This window comes from Dreissena polymorpha, chromosome 2 (genome assembly GCF_020536995.1).
Source record: "Dreissena polymorpha isolate Duluth1 chromosome 2, UMN_Dpol_1.0, whole genome shotgun sequence".
NCBI classification, from domain to species: domain Eukaryota; kingdom Metazoa; phylum Mollusca; class Bivalvia; order Myida; family Dreissenidae; genus Dreissena; species Dreissena polymorpha.
Genome location: NC_068356.1, coordinates 121,420,269 through 121,444,059, shown reverse-complemented (window position 1 = coordinate 121,444,059; position 23,791 = coordinate 121,420,269). Strand labels below are relative to the sequence as shown.

Sequence of the window (23,791 nt, the reverse complement as noted above, 5' to 3'; positions counted from 1 at the left end):
TGATTTTCAGGTCACTAGGTCAAAGGTCAAGGTCACAGTGACTCAAAATAGTAAAATGGTTACTTTTTTTTGTTTATCCGATAAAGACCACAGTTTTCATCCGATTCTTTTCAAACTTGTTCACAGTCTTTATATTAATGAGGACTCAAACCCTATTGATTTTCTGGTCACTGGGTCAAAGATCAAGGTCACAGTGACTCGAAATAGTAAAATGTTTTCCAGATGTTAACTCAAGAATGCTTAGGCCTAGGATCATGAAACTTCACAGGTACATTGATTATGACTGGCTGATGACCCCTATTGATTTTCAGGTCGCTATGTCAAAGGTCAAGGTCACAGTGACAGTGTTAAAAGCAGTAAAGCGATTCAGGCCCTCATGGGCCTCTTGTTTATTTGTGTATTTCGCAGAACTGAACACATGAATTCACTTGCAATACAAAAGTATGTATTTTTGGAAAAATCTGTACACCTCTGTTATGCATATCCGACGAACAATACCAGTATTGTTAAGAAAACTCGAAACCCATCCCACGCCACATTATATCCTAATCCAACATAGCGCTGATATGTTTATTGATGAACTCACTAACCAAGCATAACAGATTATAAGGAACGGATGTAAAATAATAACTACAAGAATGTAACAAATACTCGACAATTTTAAGATAAAAAGAACTTTTGTTTTCTTTGCGTTTATTAATGCATTGTATAATCGCTGCAATCGCAACAGAAACTATTAATTGTCCCTTCTGGTGATGACATCCCGCGGTATCTAACGGAAAAAGAACAAACAACAATATCCCTCGTATTATGTAGCGGTGGCGAAGAAATACTGATTGTCAACTATATATTTATGAAGCAAAAATACGAATAAAAGCAAAAGTAATTTGTAGGCCATATTAATGAATTGAAATTCATGTTATTCCATTCTATTTTTCTTAGGTTGCGCGGTATACATTGGCCAATATCCGGTGTTCGTACCGCTTGGTGCAAAAAACTTGAAGGTGGCAGGAACATGCTACACGTGCAGCTGTATCGACTATGGTTATGTAAGTAACACATGTATCGACTATGGTTATGTAAGTAACACATGCAGATTTATAAATACATCCGTGCGCATGATAGGTGTTATCCGTATCCCCTCAACTTTGTAAAAACGCATATAATCCGTTGGTACCAACAACGCTAACATATTTTAATAATGACTTTTAAATAATTATGTTTAATACAGTCTGTGATTTTGAAAAGAATTTACATGTGTCATTTTTGTTTTTACCCAAAGATTAATGGCTTTTTCTTTTTACCAAATCTAGCACATTCCGTAGTAAGCATATTCAATAGCCAATTCAGGTACATATATTGCCAGCTTTTCTGTATTTTTGAATGGTTTTTAACCCAATATATATAAAGGAGTTAATAGTGTATGTTCTACTCGCTTAACCAGGTCGGGCTAAAATGACCTCGTGAAGGGGCTAGTAAGACCTGTAACTAAACTCTGGAATACACACACTGTCCTACTCGCTTTGTGCGTTGTCAGCTTTTAACTCGTTACCTATCCAAAGTCCACAGGGGTTGTGCTCTATAGGGTCTATTTAAACCAGATCAGGAAAATAAAACACACACACTAATGCACTTTTCACTATATAAAACTTTTATTCACACTGTATAGCTATTTAAATATTTCACACAATGCTATACTTTTCATGTACAGCATAAAACAACTATTTTGTATTGTTTCTATTGTTCATATAAAAAATATGTCCACGTATATCCTTACTCTATAAAACCAAAAACTAAACTGCTAGTCTATCAAAGCTTATTCTAACAGCTTTTTAAATGTCAAACATATACAAATGAAATCAATTTGCTGCAGTATAAACAAGAGCATGGTAAAATTAATGCTCTTTCAACAGAGTGTTGTTAATGTAAACAATCCGGCAACACAATGTTTTTATAAACTTCATGGTTAAACGCCAGTCATTAATTTCCCTACAGAACATTCTCCCCTACCTTGATAAACTTTAGTTTATCAAAATGTCAAGTATACCAGATGTATGCTAAATGCTTATGCTAACTGTACTCTGTCAAATTTCAAAAGTATGCTATATACTATATTCTATTACATGCCGTAAGTATAAGACTTAAACTGTATCCTATAAAATGTAAACAGTATGACATATATTCTGTACTTTTTGCTTATCTAGATTAAATGGAACCGTTACTATTACTTTACTAACTATAATTTACTGTAATATTATACTATTATATAAACGAGTCACTTTCATCCCCAAATTCTCAATCACACAATCCTTCCTTTAAAGTCTATGGTATTGAATAACGTGTTTGCTTAAACATTGAACATGCTTCCAAACCTCTTTACATTACGTTATTTATATAAACAAAACTATAACATTTCACATGCATATATCTGATAAAGGTTTATAACGACAACAAATAAGATACATTCTTTATCATCAAAATATCATACAATGTATAGTAAACTAAAATGTAATTACAAGACACAAAGCAATATTTCAAGCTTTTCTGTTTCCAAAAATGTTCATTTTGTTTCTTTTCCCATAAATATGGATACACAGGGATTGTTATGCGCTCTGAGTCAAAGTGCAAATCTGCATATATGTATACAAACTTTTTACACCTAACAGTAATAACTGTGGTCGCTTTGTGGATTATTATGCCACTTAACACAACAACCAACATGCAACTAGCTTATTTACACTTGCACTTGGTCTTGAAGCTGAGTTCTTGCCTTAATCTTCCTCATCATGCTCAATTTAACAGAGTCTTGTAACTGATCTCATCAACTCCAATACGATAACTGACTGTGCGAACAACACCATCAGCTCCTGAGAAAATCTCCACTATTCTACCAAGCGGCCATCGACCTGAAGGCTGGTCAGGATCGACAACAAGAACATCGTCTCCTATACAAAAGTCTCTGTGTTGTTGAAACCACTTCTTTCTGCCAGCAAGCATTTGCAGAAACTCTCGCAGCCAACGTTTCCAGAAGTGTTTCACGAGTTCTTGTATACGTCTCCAGCGTTTAATTGGGCTATAATCTGTGTCGTCAAACTGAGTCTGGAGCAAACTGACCTCCAACTTGTCCAAACAGACAATGGAGGTCGCGGTGGTGTAGTGGATGAGTTGTCCGCCTAACGATCGGGAATTCGTGGGTTCGCTATCTACTCGAGGAGCGTTCTCATTATCTCCTCCATAGACACCAAGTTCTGGTTCTTCCCAGGAAACGGACTCGACAGTGTCCATATCTGCCTATAATAGGCCTTACTGTAATAGTCAGCAATTGACTGTAGGAAGTACGAAGTAGAAGTAGAAGAAGTAAAAGTAAGCGGTGTGCAATCATCAACATTTGCAGACTGGTACATAGTGGACGAGAATTAATCAAACTTTCAGCTCCAGTACAATCTGTGACGAGCTCTTCATCAGATATATCAACTGAGGTCAAGATTGCTGATATTGCTCGTTTTGCTGATTTAATCATTAGTTCATGTACGCCACCCCAGTGTAACGCCGCAGGAGGGTTGAACAACCACTGTATTCTTCGGTTAGCAGCACTTTCTTTGATGTTGTCTGTGTCTACATTGTGCACTTGTTCTCTTAGTTCTTTATCTGTCTCGACAAAGTTAGTGCCATTGTCAGAATACACTGAAACATTCAAGAAAGCGTTTGTGTCGAGACCAAAGGCTATTTCTAGTTGCACTGCGCGTTTTAATAATCATGTAAATAGACAGATGTATTTCTTTACTCGTCTTGTTCCCTTTCCCTGGATTGTAATGAAAGGACCACCAAAGTCTACTGCGACATTACTAAATGCACGCATGGTTACTCTTGTTCTCACTTTTGGTGAGGTGCAATGATTTAATCCTTTGGATGGCCTTTCCTTCGTTTTCATTCAGAACACTTGTTTTCCCAGTCTCTTATTTGTTCCCTAGCAGCTACAATCCAGTATTTCACTGACAGATCAGCGAGTGTTTGGTTTATTCCGCTATGATTGTTCTTTTCATGGGGATCTTTCAAAATTAACTCTGTAACTGGACTCTTTCTGGGTAGTAACACAGGATACTTTGTGTCATATGTAAGAAATCCCGAGTACTTTAGTCTACTGTCACTTCTCATCACCCCTTCGGTGTCTAATCTTGGATTCAGTTTGATCAGTTTGCTGGAAATTCCTTCTTTCTGATTCTTACTAAGTTAATCATACTCTTCTGCAAAATATCTTCTCTGTGCCTCTTTGATCATTTCAATATTGCTTTCTTCAATTTCAACTACATTCAATGGCCCACGAACTCAATCTTCTTTCTTCATTTTGCAGTTTTCAACAAATGAAATGACCCATGCTCGAATTCTAACAAGTTTTATCCAATTTGAATACCTTTCCGGGCTCCACTCGTCTTGTGTTACATAAAATGTACGCAAATTTGTTTGTGCTGTTTTTCGCATTTCAAGCTTTACATCATAACCCAAATCAATTTTGCTCTTTGGCCATTCGTTTTCACTTTCTTTTACGAAGCTGGGACCTTCCCACCAATTGCTCGCAGCAGCAAGACTGTTAACAGGTAAACCCCTTGACACATAGTCTGCTGGGTTTTCGTTTGTTGGAACATATCTCCATTGATTTGGATTTGTTACTCTGTGAATTTCACCAATTCTGTTTGCAAACAAATGCTTTGAATTGTCTGCTGATTTTTCGTATCCATGGTATGACATTTATGCTGTCCGACCAAAATGATACTTGTGTTATTTCTATTTCAACAGTTTTGCAAATCCTTGATGCCAGTTTTAAGCCAAGTGTGCTGCGAGTAGTTCAAGTCTTGGGATACAAGTAGATTCTGTGGGAGAAACATGCTTTTTTGCAGCTACAAAGCGTACAGTCCCATCTTCATTGTCAAACTCACATCTCAAATATGTAACTGCTCCATATGCAATTGATGCATCTACAAATGTATGATTCGACATTGACTTCAGCCGCGTTTCATTATTTTCGTTTTTGAGACAACGTAAAATCTTAATCTTATCTAAATGTTCAAGCTCTTCGAACCACCTTTCAAAAGTCAACTTCTCTGCTGCTTCTCTCACGTTTTCATCCCAGTCAACCACACTTAACCAGATGTCTTGCATGATTTGTTTTCCTTGCACTACATATGGCGCTAAAAAACCTAAAGGATCAAATATCCTACATACAGTCTTCAAGACATTTCTCTTAGTGATTTCACCTGGCATAGTCATTTCATCAACGACTTTGAATATAAATTTATCATCTTTTGCTTGCCAGGATATTCCAAGAGCTTTAGTTGTTGGCAGATTTCCTGATCCTAAATCTATTTCTGCTGCTCTATCTTCTTCTGGTATTGTTTCTAACACTTCAAGTGAATTTGAAATCCACTTTCTGGCATGCATATCAGCTTTCTGCCACAGCTCTCTCAATTGTCTACATAGTTCTATTCCCTCTGTCACGTTTTTCGTAGAATCCATGCTATCGTCCATGAAAGTATACTTCAGAATGGTCTCAGCCGCCATCGGATATATGTCAGCATGCAACACAGCATTATATTGAGATACATAATGGGCTAGATATGGTGATGAGTTAACTGTGAACACTAAACGTGTGAATACAAATGTTTCGATGGGGCTTTCTGGTGATTCTCTCCATAAGAATCTTTGGTATGTTTTATCTTTACTTGCTAGGCCAACTTTCAAATACATCTCCGCTATGTCACAAACAACTGCGATCTGATTTCTTCTAAACCTTAGCAACACATCAAATAGTTCTCTTTGCAATTTGGAACGTTTACTTAAGTACTCATTCAAACGTGTGCCTTCGTGTTTGGATGTTGTATCAAATACAATGCGAACTTTTGTTGTTTCTTTTTCTGTCGTCACTACTGCAACATGTGGCAAATACCATCCTTTTTCATTGTCTTATCTTTAAACCTTCTTAATAACGCCTTTCGTTTCATATTTCCTTATGATGTCACTATACTCCCGCTTCAATTAAGGAGATTTCTTCTCTTTTTTTCTCAGTGCCATATAGCCTGTTTAAGGCACTACTATAGTTGTCAGGTAATGTCTCTTTATCTGATTTCCATGGCAATGAAACTATGTATCTATTGTCTTTGTGTCCAATATTGTTTTCTTTTTTAACCTGCACTTTCTTGTCTTCTAGTGACATTTGGTTACACTCCGTTTCACTTTAAACTTCTCAAAACTGTTTCAATGAAGTCTACAAGTTATTAATAGCATGAAACACAAACATGCTAGTGCTATCATGATTCTTCTCTCTATTTATTGGCCCAACACATGTCCATCAAAGTGGTGTCAATCTAGCCACTGGTTCATCATCACCACCTACTATCTCTCCAATTGATCTATGAAGGTGCGCATGGTCAAGACCTATCAGTAAATCTATCTTCTTCTTTTTACCAGTACTGGGGATGTGGCTACTGCTCTTTCATTATTTGCCAATTCACCGTTTGAAGTTTCCAAGTTACATTTCTTGTTGTTTGTGCTTCCATTGAAAGTTCAAAATTTCTATTTTAGCTCTGGAGCTTGAACATGACATTCCTAGTCGTGAATCTATCTGATTTTCCATTCATTACACTAACTTCTATGGTTTTTCTTTCACCTTGGAGTTGTAAAACACATGCAACATCTTCGTTTAGAAAATACGTTGTACTCCCGTCATCTAACAGTGCATTGATGACTATTTCACGATTGTCTGCTGATACTACTACCGGAATGGTTCTCAGAGCAATACTTGATCTATAATGAACAATATATGTTTCGAGACATCTTCTTGTGGTACTGGGTAAAATGCTTTAGCATTAACATTCAAAACATCTTTATGTAAGAGTCTGTTATGTGCAACTATTTATTCCATACTGTCCATTTAATCCACATTCTTTCCCCATATGATTACCTTTAAGGCATCTGAAGCAAAGGCCAGCATCTTTTGCTTGTTTCCATCGTTTTTCTACTTTCTTAGCCTTGAATTTCATGCATTCCCGTGCATTGTGATTTTCTCTGCAAATTTGACATTTAACAGATTGTTTTTGCATTGCGTCTGTTTTAAGAAGAAGGTCTTATGGGGTTTCATTCGCGGGTTTTCTTGGCGTTGCAAACCATAAATAGTCTCATTTGCATGGGCTTCATATTCCGTCTCTCCATTCACAAACGTTTTCAATGTTTCAACAGAGTCTGGTAACGATGTATCAAGGAGTGTTCTCAGATAGCGTGTTAACATTGTTTGTGGCAGTTTCTTTAACAAACGATGGTATAACGGTCCTCCTTCAAGATCTTGAAGATGGTTTACTTCCTTTAAGTTAATAACTGAAATGTCGAGTAAATCAGCATATTTTTCAAGTTCTTTAGGCTTTTCATTCTTTAACGGCTGGGAATTAGCTAACTCTCCTAAGAATTAGTTTACTTCTCTTTCGGTACCACCATTTTTTCTGTCAAGCCTTTCCTTTGCAGCATCATATGCCTCTTTCGAATGTCCCGGATTTTCAATAGAATGTAGCGTTTCGCCACCTAGGTACTGACGTAATTGCAGAAGTTTGTACTGTGGGTTACTTGGCGATTCGTCAATACATGCTTGAAAAGCTGTCTTCCATGAAGGGTACTTTGTCTTGTCACCAGTGAACACGGGGATCTTTACTCTTTGAAGTTGTTTCTACATATCTCTGCCTAATGCGGAATCCGATTTACGGCCGTCGTCATGGTTTGATTCGTGATCTAGGTCAGACTTGGAGCTTACTGTGAAAACTTCATCATATGAACTCACGAGTTCATCATACTGTTTTTCAAAAATGTCAATTTCGTTTAAAGTACTTGCCAATTCTGTTGAATCTTTCACCACTAAAGCTATGTTTTTAACACTGTGTACTGCCATTTCCATAGCCTCTCTAACCTTGTCAAGAGACTCTTTCGCAAGATCTTTGTTTTGCGTATGATCGCTTAAAATTTCTTTCATTTTATTACGCGCCCCGATGAATGCTGCTTTACATCTAGATTTCTTCACTTTTAACTCTACCAAATTCCCCTGAGGGGTGTCTTCTTCTTGTTTGTCATTCATTGTGAGATATAGAATATGCAAACCATGCTCTGCTACCAAAAATTGATCTATATCCACCTCAGGAAAATGAAACACACAGACTAATGCACTTTAAACTATATAATATTGTTATTCACACTGTATAATTATTTAAATATTTAACACAATACTATACTTTTCATATATAGCATTAAACAACTATTTTCTATTGTTTCTATTGTTTATATTTCAAGTTTAAAACTGACTCGCTTAAAGTAAAAAATCTAGGTCACCGTTACGGCACTCTTTTCTATCAAGTTTGTATGTTGAACAATCATATATTTGTACAAACGATAAAACACATCACATAATTTGCCTTTATACGTATATTTGTAAACATATCGCCAACTACATTCAATGCATGCGTAACATCTTCTAAAGTTTATCGCTTCTATGTTTAATGTTCGAATTAAATCGGTATCGCTTTCATTTTGAAATATTTATGCTAAATTGGATAGTAGCACAATGCCATTTATTTTAAAAATAAATCACGTATTTTATTTCAGGGTATGCCACCCCGATCAAGCTGCAGGAAGGATGGTATTTGTTTTCGCTTAGAAAAAATACCCAACAAGAAATAGGTCGGTTGTCGTAAAATATCGTTCAGTGATCCTAGTGTGTGCTGAAGTACAATTGCGTATGGTACCAACACAATACTTTACCAATAAAATGTACATGTATATATGATTTCTGTTATGAACAATTACAATAAATGTTTCTATCATGTGATCTAAAAAATTGTTTGAATTTGTTATTGTGCAAGCATAAAAAGTTCTTTGATATAAACCAGGGAGCGTGCGCCCTGGTAAATGTTTATGCATATCGAATATATGTTATGTATTTCTTACAAAATAGCGCCTTAAATTTAAATGTTAAATATTGAGATATACCATCAGACAAACGTGTTAAATTAAATATCAAATATGCATTGTGCTTAAGCATGGTGTTGCTTGACGAGCACGTTTACAATATATGTATCACTACATATACAAAGACCTACCCAAAGGTGAGTTAAAATCGATCTTCATGTTTCTTTATTGAATGGGACGTATTTTGTGCTGAACATGCTACCCAATAATTACTCAATTATAATGAAGACAATTTAAAGTCATGTGTTGCCTTGACGTTTATCACAATACAAAACATACCGTTAATCAGCAAGCGTAGTGCTTAAACATGGATATAAAGGATTTAAGTCTTGACAAAACGATATTATAAATAAACCTTTAACACATTTCCTCAACACATTTCATGGAAGATAAAATACATTTAAGACTAATCTTGGGTTTTTTCCTTTGCATTTCCTTCGCACATAAACTCTTTAAAAGAGTATAAACTGCTACCGAAGCTTAGTCTTACTATGACACTGTATCGTGTCCACCTCATCACCTCATCAGCTCATCTTTTATGTATTTACTACGTTTACATGGTCGTGGAAAAGTCTCAATGCGAAATCCACTAGGAATTCGAGGTCACTGAGTTTCTAAATAGAAGTATGTCAATTATTCAGTTATAGTACAGTTAAAATGCAAATACTCAAATAATTGTAAACTGTAAAAGTTTAACTCAAGATGTGGTAGCCATAACGAACTATGAGCAGTATTCGAAAGTCCTTTATTTGCGACAAAAAGGCGAATGTCTGATTGCAAAACACTACATTTATAATATTTTTAAACATAATGATTTTAATGAAATTATTTCAGTACAATATAAACCTGATTAAATGATGTGACATTAGATAAATAACGTACTTCAAATAACATCAAAATGTTAAAGAATAAATTAAATGCTGTAGATAATACTGATTCTAATTAAGATTTACATCATATACATGGAGTATTAGACCCATTACTGAACGTTTATTGGTTGCATTAAAATTAAAAGAGGTAGATGTTATAATTATGTTATAACTTTCAAACATAAGACATTCGTTTTTATGGCTAATGCTTTGTGACGCAATATGACTGACGTTTATGCCAAACGTAAATGCCTGCGCACTTTGGCTTTACAATAAGCATGCAATTATGTTTTTAACAATCAGGCCGGGATAAAAATGGAACCTTTTATTATTCAGATAAACTGATAAATCTGGACAAACGTTACATAAACGTCAATGCTGACATTTTAAACCTGATGAATGATTTGACAATGAGGCGTGCACAATGAAATACGCATTACCACCCTTAAATTACAAAACCACATACTGTGTGGCATGTGACATCGTGACAGTTGGTGCAGAGTTTACAGGTATTTTTATTATCATACTACATACGAATTCAATAAATAAGTGCAATAAATATTGAGCTTGAACTGAGTGGCAATGTAAAATGCCCTCCTAATCATAATGCCGTTCGTTATATTAGGAAATTTTATTTTGATTTCGAGTACAGATGTTGCATAGTCATTATAAGTCTAAAAGCACGATACAAGTATTCAACGTATATAAAAGACGCGACAAGGTATGCGTAGAAAAGCAACCATTTCACAAAATGAAATCGAGAGCCTTTACGATCGTCGTCCTTCTGGTATTCACTGCAAGCGCTTTGGGGCTAGATGAGTACGGAAATTTCGAAGGTAATTATGCAATTTTCTTATTTAATTGCTCAAGTATTTTTTATTGTATTGCCCGTTGTATATTGAGGTGATATGAGTTTCTAACATTACAATTAGGATTTTGATCAGCTAGGGCTTCTCAATATGTGTACATAAGCCGCGCCCCACTCTCGGGGAAAACCAAACTTAATTGGTTTGCACGTAGTGTCGTCCCCGATTAGCATATGCGTTCCACACAAACTAATCATGGACGATACTTGTATGGAAATGTTCGCATAAAGAACGTATGTTCTAAACGGAAAACCAGTTAATTCGAAAGTTGTCGTCCCTGTGGCCCCCCTATCTGTCTGATCATATGTTGAACAGAAAAAACGCATTCAAAGCATTCGTAAAAATGACCAAACATGTCTTCGTACAAGCAAATAGGCCAGTCCGACTTACGCATATCTTTTTACTGCACGTTATTTGACACGTGTGTCAACATAATTGTTAAACACTATGTATGTTTTTAATATGTATATACATGTATATGTCCGTAGTATTTCCAACGTTCAACTGCAGCATATGCACGATAACTTAATTGAGTAAGTTGTTATTGCATTAAGATTTATTGATTAAGAAACCTTTTATAACTAATAATTAGATTGTTGATTTATTGAAAACACGCATCAGATCAATAAGTAGACTACATTTGAGCCGCGTAATGGGGAAATAAACAAGGTGCCTTGGTCTCATAAGCGGATTTAGTAGCTCCTGACTTGAATTCGCTAAGGTTGTAGGCTGGTCTGGAGCAACAATGGCCGCATATCGCAAAGACCTATTTCCGCATGACGCGGGTCAATTATTTTAAGAGTGAAAGCTATGTAATGCACTTAACACGCATTACAATTATGATTTCTAAAAAACTGCTGAAGATTTATTGCTGTTTAATAAAATGTTCTACCAAGTTTCATTAAAATCATTGATTTATGACGCTCTGGCACCTCTGGACCAGAAGCTTGTGCAGAATGCTCGTGCTACAAGTGCAAATTAAAGTTTTCGATTCATATTGATTTTCATTTGGATATTAGCCTTTTTTTAGGACCATGTAGTAAAAAACATTAGTTGTTCTAGCATTAGATTAACATTGTGCGTGTGAGACAATCCGATTGCCAACATATTGATTGTGATAGCAGCAATGTAGTTGAACAATACCTGAACTATACCTGGCACCACCTCATGTATTACACACGTATCACATCAAACATAACGAACGTTTGATCTGCTATCAAAATTATGTCATCAAAACAACATATTTTGTGACTTGCTGAGTATGGATGTACATATGGATGTACGTACACGACCTTCAACACTTTGTATCCCATATGAACTTGGATGAAACCGTATTCGGGAATTGACGATGATTCTGATACTAAGAAACCAATGGAACGGGATGGCCGCCAGTTCATTCATGTTTCTTAATGACAATTGCATATTGCTTCATGACAATACGCTATTGCTTTGTAACAATTCATGTTGACATATAGCAATGGCATGTTAGTACATGGCAAATGCTTCTTGCAATGTGCTATTCGTTATATGTACACATTGCAACTTCGATGCATCATATGTGATTTTTTTGCATAACTGGGTAGCATAACTAGTAACTTGATTTCATTTTACTTTATACATGAAGATCAAATATATATTCTTGTGTATAAATGAAAACGCATCCATTTATTATCGCTCAATGTGTCGTTCTCGGCTGTGGTACTACTTTAAAGTACCACGAGTACTTTTACATATACCACACTATACCCCGGATAAGGAAAATATGCTTAATGGCAACCCGGTCATTATCCGGGTTACTTGTTAGTTATACCTGCGACGCCAATGACCAATCAAGCTTTTGTATCATGGTTATTCATGTTCTTTTCGCTATTTTAGTTATATCACAAGCATTACATTAGTATTTACTCCAGCAATTCCACATGGCGGAACATGACTTTAATCAAATGCAACATGCCACTTGTAATGTATAATTCATTCAAAGCTGAGAACCCGAAATATTTCGGTATTATTAAACTTCAGGACCAGAATTTTGACGTAGGAAATGACGTCCATAATGTCCATATTGCCATCTATCCATGTTTCAAGTTTCATGAAAAAATATGAAGAACTTTTTTCTGAACACAACTATTGTTTGATAATCATTTTTAATGATTTATTTTTTTAGAAAAATATTAAAATATTATTTACTTTTTCATGTTCTATATATTAATGAAATCCGTTTTTTAATTGAATAACAAATTTTTTTTTAATGTTATTGCGTCATAAGTGCGTTCCCGTATATATGTTGAAAGAATGTTACAAAGCGTTTTGTTGCATTTATCAATCGATTATTTGAATCAAAATAACAATTTTCAGGATGTGACGTTTATCAGGGCGGAAAACGTTTTATCGTGCCAAGGGACAAGTACCGATTTTATGTCCCTGGAACGTGTTATATCTGCAGCTGTCTCAACAAGGGATTGGTAAGCAATAGTAAGACCAGGGTTTCGCACGAACACGTTTAAAGGGATCTTTTCACGCTTTGGTAAATTGACAAAATTGAAAAAAGTTGTTTCAGATTCGCAAATTTTCGTTTTAGTTATGATATTTGTGAGGAAACAGTAAAACTGAACATTTACCATGGTCTAATATAGCCATTATATGCATCTTTTGACGATTTTAAAACCTAAAAATTATAAAGCGTTGCAACGCGAAACGATTGAATAATTTGGAGAGTTCTGTTTTTGTCGTTAAATTTTGTGAAACTACGAAGATTGCTTATATAAGGTATAAAATACTTCAAGTATATGTACTCGGCGGAATAGCTCAGTAGGCTAAAGCGTTTTTACTTCAGGACTCTGGCAGGACTCCAGGGGTCACTGGTCCGGGCAATGTTCTTTTCCTTTTTTAATTTTATTCTTGATTTTTTACTGGAGCTTTTACGATCCAATGTTTACATTTATCGATATAAAGCATTTAATGAATAAGTTAAAAAAATGCCAAAATCTGTGAAAAGGCCCCTTTAACCCATTTATAACTAGTGGACTCTAAATCCTTCTAAATTGGATCAATTTACTTCCAAAATTAGGGATGCCATGCATATTTATTTCTATAAATATAATATTTCTTACAGAAATTCCTTTAAGTAAACAGCGCAGATTCTGATGAGACGCCGCATCATGCGGCGTCTCATCTGGGTCTACGCTGTTTGCCAAGGCCTTTTTTCTAGACGCTAGGCAAAAATGGGTCAATTAAACGTTGAACACCTAACATGTTGAAATATGAATCTCCAGTCATCTAAATTCTCAAACATAACCATACACGTTTAAAATATCACAAATCAATTGCATGTTCTCTTTGGTATGAAACAGTTGACGTAATGTCAAAAAACCCGGATACAGTTTAAAAAAAAGAATGACATATCTGTACGCGTCTATTTTGCACTGCTCGTACAGCGATCGAGCTTAATTGCAAATATTATGCAATATGCTTGCTTTACAAGTACCGGTATATAAAAGATGCAAATAATCGATTTTGCTTAGTGGTCGCCATAAATGCTGTTTCGCATATTGACAATTTATAATGTACCACCGTTCTTAATAGTCAGTTCATATTAAATAATTTACTAGCATTAACCTAGTGGACATTTTCATTGTGATTGTGGATATATGTTGGGCATTTAATTTATCATATTTGTGATAAAATGGTTAGTCTGTTCCATTCTGTCCACAGCTGAAACGCGAATAAAAGGCCATTTGCCACTTAGGAATGCAGTTAAGTGTACGTCCAACCGATTTCGAAAGACGACACAATTGTGTGCACATGTTTTTTGTTTGAAAGTTTGAGTCAGCTTTTACAAATGTACACGTCTATCAATACTATTTTGGCTGTACGAAGAGTACGTAACAATCTCCTTTGACAACCTTGTCATAACTACGTAAAAGTTGGAAAAAAATTGATAATATGGAAATGCTCGTATTTTTTTTTCCAGGGATACCAGTCACGCTGTGCAAAACGGTACAGATGCATCGAGGGCGTTTCACCATAGCCTGCATTCATTACAAGATCTTTATTATGGAAATTAAATGGAATAATAGTATACCTGTCTTCATTATTAAACTGTCTGTTTGGATCTTATAGAAAAAAGCCAGAATTGGTATTTAAAATAGTTACTTTTTGTTTCATTAAAAGACGGTTAGCGTATTTAAATAAATACATTCTTTCATTCGATGAAAAGGTTTGCTGTATTGTTGGTAGGCGGTAAATTACAAACACATGGTCCTTGGCTAATAGACAACGATCATGCAAAAATCAGTTCGTTTATTAAATGATCTGAAAAGATTTTAATAACTTTATATAACTATGTTGTGCTTAGATTTGGGGCTTAACCGTTAAGAAAGTTTACAAAAATTATTTTGTTTTCTGCTTTTTAGGATGATCAGTGAGCATAATTTAGAATAATTGATACGCTGGCATATATTGCGTTGCCCGGGTCATGCGCAAATGGATCAATCATGTGCCATATGCGACCAGCGTTGCGCAAGACCAGCCTTCGCAATCGAGCATTCTTATCAAGAGCTGCCCTGTCCGCTAATGAGACCTCGAAACCTTGCGTGACTTTATAGAACAGCGTAGCTCTTGGCAGCGCTGCTCTGGAGCACCGCTGGCTGAATATGGTATCAGATGCAATTTTATATTTGAAGCGTGTATTCAAATTTAAACTCTTAAAGGTTGATTCTCGCGTATATTGATTTTTAACGAGTGTTGATATGAAAGCACCACAAATAGGTGTCGTTGGAAAATATACGCACGCGCAACGTTTATCAGATATAAAACGTGAAATTCTTCTCCTATTTCTTGGAAAGAAGTGTCATGTTAGCCGCGTAAATTGTATATTTACAAACCATTGCAAATTGTTCAGGTTTTTTCCTGAACATAATGGTAAATATTCACGTCACAAAAAACTCATACCTATGAAATGGAATACACCATGTAGGTTGTACACTAGAAAAATCACACCCAATCACACATATAAGAGTTTTACCTTAATGAAAAGATTATAAATTGCAAAATGTAATCATATAATTATTGTACAACAAATGAATTAAATGTAGAATTTACACCAGACAGCACAACATACATGAGAGAATATTTATGTAAAGAAATACCTGAAAACATGATACAGTGTTCTCTTTAACAATAAATATGCATGCAAATATAACACGAAGCATGCAATTATGTTTTTAACAATCAGGCCGGGATAAAAAATAGAACCGTTAATTTTCAGATTAACTGATAAATCTGGACAATTGTTACATAAACGTCATTGCTGACATTTGAAAACCTGATGAATGATTTGACAATGAGGCGTGCACTATGAAATACGCATTACCGCCCTTAAATTACAAAACCACATATTGTGTGACATGTGACATCGTGACAGTTGGCGCAGAGTTTACGGGTATTTTTATAATCAAATAACATACGCACGTTATTAAATGCAAATAAGTGCTATAAATATTGAGCTTGAATTGAGTGGCAATGAAAAATGCCCTCCTAATCATAATGCCGTTCGTCATTTTAGGAAAATTTATTTTGATTTCGTGTACAGATGTTGCATAGTCTTTAAAAGTCTAAAAGCACGATACTATTATATAACGTATATAAAAGACGCGACAAGGTATACGAAGAATAGCAACCATTTTACAAAATGAAAGCGAGAGTCTTTACGATCGTCGTCCTTCTGGTATTCACTGCAAGCGCTTTGGGGGTAGATGAGTACGGAAATTTCGAAGGTAATACTGCAATTTTCTTATTTTATTGTTCAAGTATTTTTGATTGTATTGCCCGTTGTTTATTGAGGTATTATGAGTTTCTAAAATTACAACTAGGATTTCGACCAGCTAGGGCTTCTCAATATGTGTACATAAGCCGCGCCCCACTCTCGGGGAAAACCAATTTTAATTGGTTTGCACGGAGTGTCGTCCCAGATTAGCATGTGCGTTTACACACAAACTTATCATGGACGACACTTGTATGGGAAATGTTCGCTTAAAGGAAGTATGCTCTAAACGGAAATCCAGTTAATGCGAAGTGTCTTCTCTGTCGTCCCCCCCCCCCCCCCTCTCTCTCAACATAATTATTAAACCAAATGTATGTTTTTTTATATTTATATATTTTATATTTAAATATGTCCTTAGTATTTTCCAAGTTCAACTGCAGCATGCAGCACATGCAGGATTTAACTCAACTGAATAAGTTGTTATCGAATTAAGGTTCATTGATAAAGAAACCATTTTTAAATAAAAATAAGATTGTTGATATATTGAAAACATGCATCAAAATAATAAGTAAACTACATTTGTGCCGCGTAATAGGGAAACAAAAAAGGTTCATTGTTCTCATAAGCGGACTTAGTAGCTCCTGATTTGAATTCGCGAAGGATGTAGGCTGGTCTGGAGCAACAATGGCCTCATATCTCAAAGACCCATTTCCGCATGACGCGGGTCAATTATTTTAAGAGTGAAAGCTTTGTAATGCCCTTAACACACATTGCAATTATGATTTCTCAAAAAAACTGCTGAAGATTTCAATATGAAATTTTACTCATCGCTGTTTAAGAAAATTTTCTACAAAGTTTCATTAAAATCATTGATTTATGACGCTCTGGCACCTCTGGACCAGAAGCTTGTGCAGAATGCTCGTGCAAACAGCGCAGACCCAGATGAGACGCCGCATCAAGGCCTTTTTTCTAGACGTTAGGCATAAATGGGTTAATGACAATGGCATATTGCTTCATGACAATATGCTATTGCTTGAAAATAATTCATGTTGATATTTAAAAATGGCAAGTTAGTACATGACAAATGCTTCTTGCATTGTGTTAGTCGTTACATGTACATATTGCAACTTCCGCGCATCAGATGTGCTTTTTTGACGATGCTGGAACAGCATCGTCCAAGGTTTGATATCCATCTAAAAAAAATCACAATGGCGACCTATGTAAAAGACCGAGCCAGTCCGATTGAGATAACTCGATTTTTTAGGTTACTTCCCTTTTGCATTCGCCACTGCGTAGGAGATTGCTCGTCATTGATAACATTCTCCTAGCAGAGTTGTCGTTCGTGTTTCAACATTTAACAATAGCCGCCCCCGTAAGAGTCTCGATTCAAAACTTTGTTACTGCAAAAATTGGCTTGTTTCGCTATTTAGAAGCTGTCATTTAGGATATATGAATTATTTATTCACTAAATCTCCGCTTACGACAACAATAGTTGGAATTTGAAGGATATATACTCGATGTGAATGAAGGACTTTCTGGATCGTAACAGCTTGACACGGCAAAACTGGCATACTGGTATTTTTAGTTATCAATATAAGTTACATTGTGCTTCATAAAATGTATTCGAGCATTTTGCGACTTATTGAATAACTATGATACCCGATATCAACATTTTATCGGGGATTTGCAGATCATCAAGCTGTCCTGAAATTCAACATTGATTTCAAACTCTTTACTGGTTTGTACTATTTCTTAGTGTGTGTTAGTACTTTTTATCATTTTAAAGTTAAATGAACTGTGTCACAGTAAAAGAGACATTAAGGCGATTGTGGCCAGTTTGGATCTAGATCAGCCTGCAGTCGCTTGAAAGCTGTTTGCTTAAAAGCGTTTTTCTGACAATAACAAATAATTTTATTGGATACTGATTTGACTGCGCTTTTCCTGTGACCTGGCTCAAATAATAGAATTGTCATTAATCAAATTATTTATTTCAAACATTAATCAATTGTTTTTCTTGTCCCTCGGGATCAATGACCCCAGCACTTTCCTGTTGAGAATTGAATACTGCTAAAGGCGATGCTAGGGGGCGTGAGAGATGTTGCACCTTCTAGTATCGCTCGATTGTTCATTGTCGGCTCGGGTACTACATACATGTACCCCGGGTACTCTTAAGTATACTTACATTAATCCCGGGTACGGTAAATATACTAAAATGTACCCTGGAAATTTAACCCTAAATCAGTCGTTGTCAACTATTTTTTGTAATAATTATATATACACATTTATGTCAATTTTCTGTAGAATGGCCTCTATATTATCGGAACACATACTCAAAAAGCATGTTGATGCAGTGTTTTTTAAGAGAAGTGTGTTTAAGATAATCGGTTGCGCGTTTTACGACATCGGATTTTGGGCGCGAATACAACTCGGATACAGTCTAATATGGACCGAGTACAATTATGTTTATTTACCGTACCTGGGGTACATGTAAGTATACTTAGAGTACCCAGGGTACATGTAAGTATACTTAAGAGTACCCGGGGTACATGTAAGTAGTACCAGAGCCGACAATGACCAATCAAGCTCCATTATACCTCATGAACCGACTCAAAAAACCGAGTCGGCAATATTTGACTTAATTTTTAGTTTGGTTGCTCTCGAGGGATCGAAAATTTCAGAATCTTTCTAAAAGCCCTACGGGTTTGATCCCCAGAAGCGACATTGAAAACTAGCATACTTTGTTATCTAAAAGGCTGCTAAACCTGATATACAATGATAATGTGAATTTTCTCTCACATAATGTTCATCAGTCATATTATATTAAAACTTACAGCAGTAGTAAACAACTGGACAATAATTAATGAACGCATCTTTCATTTGTCTTTGACACTTTGATTTTGACATGGCCTAGATTTAAATATGTGACTGGACTTTACCAGCACTCTTGTAACAGAGCTAAAGGTTAAACGTACCATTGAAGATCACCTAAATCCAGATTTGCTATTATAGACGTGTGGAAAGTTTTAAGGGTGTGACAAGTAAGCAAAAATTGGTCATTACCCAGAGGCCACAACTGATCTATGACTGCATTAAAACAAGAAAAATCAGTGCCTGATTTAGATTTCCTTTGATAGTTCAATAAAAACTAATTTCATAAGCCTGGTAACAGTTTAACGGCAATGCTACCAATGTGTCACACCAGGGCCTTAAATTTGAAATCTAGGACATGCATGGTCATTTCTTCATGAAATCAGGACACAAAATTGTATTTTAAGTCCTTAATTGACCTGGCTATAGTTCTCAGATTATTATAAGCTCAATCAGCATATTTATATCATTATTATTGCTTTGTGTATTGTAAACATATACACAATCATGCAGTTACATAATAGCAATAAATAATATCAAAGCTACCCATACTATAAAGGTCATTGACAAAGCCTATGGTCAAAATGTGAACACATTGAGTGTAATCGCCCTCTCGTGCCAGCAAAAACAACACGTTGACAGGTTGTCATTTTTGACAGTTCTACTTTCACTTTCATTTTGTGATATCAAACTATTAACAACTATGTGGCTGAGAAAAATATCACCATTGCTTTTTATGCCCCCGGTAGGGTGGCCTATATCAGTTGAACTGTCAGTCAGTCAGTCAGTCAGTGTGTCAGTCTGTCCGTCCGTCCGAAAACTTTAATGGCTATAACTTTTTAAATATTGAACATAGCAACTTGATATTTGGCATACATGTGCATCTCATGGAGCTGCACATTTTCAGTTGTGAAAGGTGAAGGTGGAGGTCAACCTTCAAGGTCAAATGTCAAATATAAAGCGTCTGTCTGTCTGTCCGAAAACGTTAACATTGGCCATAACTTTTTTCAATATTGGCGTGCATGCGTATCTCATAGAGCTGCACATATTGATTGGTGAAAGGTCAAGGTCATCCTTCAAGGTCAAGGTCAAAGGTCAAATTTTGCAATATTGAAGATAGCAACTCCATATTCGGCATGCATGTGTATGTCATGGAGCTGCACATTTTGAGTGGTGAAAGGTCAAGGTCATCCTTCAAGTCAAAGGTAAAATATATGGCTTCAAAGCTGCGCAGCAGGGGGCATTGTGTTTCACAAACACAGCTCTTGTTTAATATATTTTCTACACATTTCTTCAAAAAACTTACATCAATACACGATTTTCTTCGTTAATTCAATCATTCCTGACAGACTTGTGTACATATTTCGCTTACATTTTGACGCGCGTAGGTAGGACCACATTACCGCTTCCGAAATGTGTATTCATACTATTGCCTTCGAGGAACTTATCTGATGTTTGACAGAAAGGGCCGAAAATGTGCGAGTGTGAGTCAAGTTCCCCACAGGTTCTACTTTCCCGTTCCCCCAATTTTTTTTCAGTACCTAAAATTTTTCGTACCCAATTTTTTTTCGTACCCATTTTTTTTTCATCCCCAATTTTTTGTTCGTACCCAATTTTTGTTCGGTCCCAATTTTATTGTTCCCAGATATTTTTCGTACCCAAATTTGTTTTCATACCCAATTTTTTTCGCAAACTTTTTGAACCAATTTTTTTCGTACCAACATACACAATTGTGGTGATTGTGGTGATGTAGATAAACTTAACTTGATGCTTTTATATCCATCCTGTCAAAAGCATCGTCACACCAGTACTGTCAGTACTTTGATTTACATAACTGTGTAGCATAAACTAGTTACTTCATCGCATATGTCGTTACTTTATGCATGAAGATAACATATTCACTTGCGTATAAATGAAAACGCATCCATTTTTATCTCTCAATGTGTCGTTCTCGGCTCAGGATTTACTTGAAAGTACCCTGAGTACTCTTACGTATACCACACCGTACCCCGGATGAGGAAAATATGCTTAATGGCATCCCGGTCATTATCCTGGTTACTTGTTAGTAATACCTGCGACGACAATGACCAATCAAGCATTAGTATCATGGTCATTCAAGTTCTTTTCGCTATTTTAGTTATATCACTAGCATTTACATTAGTATTTACTCTGGCAAATCCACATGACGCAGCATGAATTTAATCAAATGCAACATGCCTCTTTGTAATGTATAATTCATACAAAGCTGAGAACCCGAAATATTTACTTCAGGTTATGTGCTTTTCTGAATACAACTATTTTTAGATTATAATTTTTAATGATCTATTTTCTAGAAAAATATTAGAATATAGAATTTTTCATGTTCTAAATGTTTATGAAATCCGTTTTTAATTGAATAAAAATCTTTTTTTAATGTTCTTGCGTTAGAAGTGCGTTCCCTTATATATGTTGAAGAATGTTACATAGCGTTTTGTTGCATTTATCAATCAATTATTTGAATAAAAATAACATTTTCAGGATGTGACGTTTATCAGGGCGGAAAACGTTTTATCGTGCCAAGGGACAAACGCCGATTTTATGTCCCTGGAACGTGTAATATCTGCAGCTGTCTTAACAAGGGATTGGTAAGCAATAGTAAGACCAGGGTTTCACACGAACACGTTTAATAAACTCTTTCAGTGCTGGAACCGAATTTTGAAGGCCTGTGCAAACAGTTTGGATCCAGATGAGACGCCACAGAACGTGGCGTCTCATCAGGATCTAAACTGTTTGCTATTCTGATAGTATTCTTTGAAAAAAAAAATCGAAGAAAATGCTAATTTTATAAATTCAGCAGACGACAAATTTCCCAGCATGCAAAGTGTTAAACATTGAACACCTAACATGTTGAAATATGAATCTCCTGTCATCTAAAGTCTCAAACATAACCATACACCGTTTAAAATATCACAAATAAATTACATGTTCTTTTTGGTATGAAATAGTTGACGTCATGTAAAAAAAAAACCGAATACAGTTTGAAAAAAAGAATGACATATCTGTTACGTCTGTTTTTGCACGTCTGTTACAGCGATCGAGCATATTTGCGAATATTATACAATATGCTTGCTTTACAAGTAATAAAAGATGCAAATAATCGATTTTGCTTAGTGGTCGCCATAAATGCTGTTTCGCATATTTACCATTTATGTACCACCGTTCTTTATAGTCAGTTTATATTAAATAATTTACTAACATTAACCTAGTGGGCATTTTCATTGTGATTGTGGATATATGTTGGGCTAATTCATCATATTTGGGAAAAAATGGTTAGTCTTTTCCATTCTGTTCACAACTGAAACGCGAATAAATGGCCATTTGCCACTTAGGAATTCAGTTAAGTGTACGTCCAACCGATCTCGAAAGACGGCACAATGTTTTTTGTTTGAAAGTTTCGAGTCAGCTTTTAAAAATGTACACGTCTATCAATACTATTTTGGCTGTACGAAGAGTACGTAACAATCTCCGTTGACTACCTTGTCATGACTAATTTAAAGTTGAAAAAAATTGAAGTGATACTATAAAAATGCTCGTATTGTGTTTTTTTCAGGGATACCAGTCACGTTGTGCAAAAAGGTACAGATGCATCGAGGGCATATCACCATAGCCTGCATTTATTACACGATCTTCATTATGGAAATTAAATGGAATAATATTACCGGTATACCTGTTTTCATTATTAAACTGTCTGTTTGGATCTTATAGAAAAAAAAAGCCGGAAATGGTATTTAAATTATGGTTACTTTTTGTTTCATTGAACGACGGTTAGCGTAGTTAAATAATTACGTTCTTTCATTCAATTAATAGGTTTGCTGTACTGTTGGTACACGGTAAATTACAAACACATGGTCCTTGGCCAATAGACAACGATCATGCAAAAATCAGTTCGTTTATAAGATGATCTGAAAAGATTTGAATAACTTTATATAACTTTGTTGTGCTTAGATTTGGGACTTAACCGTTAAGTAAGTTTACACAAATTAGTATGTTCTCTGCCTTTTAGGATGATCAGTGAGCATAATTTAGAATAATTGATACGTTGGCATATATTGCGTTGCCCTGGTCATGCGCAAATGGATCAATCATGTGCCATATGCGACCAGCATTGCGCCAGACCAGCTTTCGCAATCGAGCGTTCTTATCAAGAGCTGCCCTGTCCGCTAATGAGACCTCGAAACCGTGCGTGTCTTTATAGAACAGCGTAGCTCCTGGCAGCGCTGCTCTGGAGCACCGTTGGCTGAATATGGTATAAGATGCGATTTTATATTTGAAGCGTGCATTCAAATTTAAACTCTTAAAGGTTGATTCTCGCGTATATTGAGTTTAACTAGTTTTGATATGAAAGCACTACAAATCGGTGTCGTTGGAAAATATACGTACGCGCAACGTTT

The 23,791-nt window shown here is 35.7% G+C and overlaps 2 long non-coding RNA genes across 2 annotated transcripts; both read left to right on the top strand.

Annotated features, from left to right (window-relative positions):
• Window positions 1-10,581: 10,581 nt before the first annotated feature.
• LOC127868794 (uncharacterized) lies at window positions 10,582-14,842 on the top strand. Its single transcript, XR_008044245.1, has 3 exons — window positions 10,582-10,702; window positions 13,088-13,194; window positions 14,703-14,842. It is a non-coding gene; the product is annotated as an uncharacterized LOC127868794 (long non-coding RNA).
• A 1,563-nt stretch (window positions 14,843-16,405) lies between these two features.
• LOC127868796 (uncharacterized) lies at window positions 16,406-23,089 on the top strand. The gene is made up of 3 exons (XR_008044248.1): window positions 16,406-16,506; window positions 21,879-21,985; window positions 22,951-23,089. It is a non-coding gene; the product is annotated as an uncharacterized LOC127868796 (long non-coding RNA).
• The last annotated feature ends 702 nt before the right edge of the window (window positions 23,090-23,791 follow it).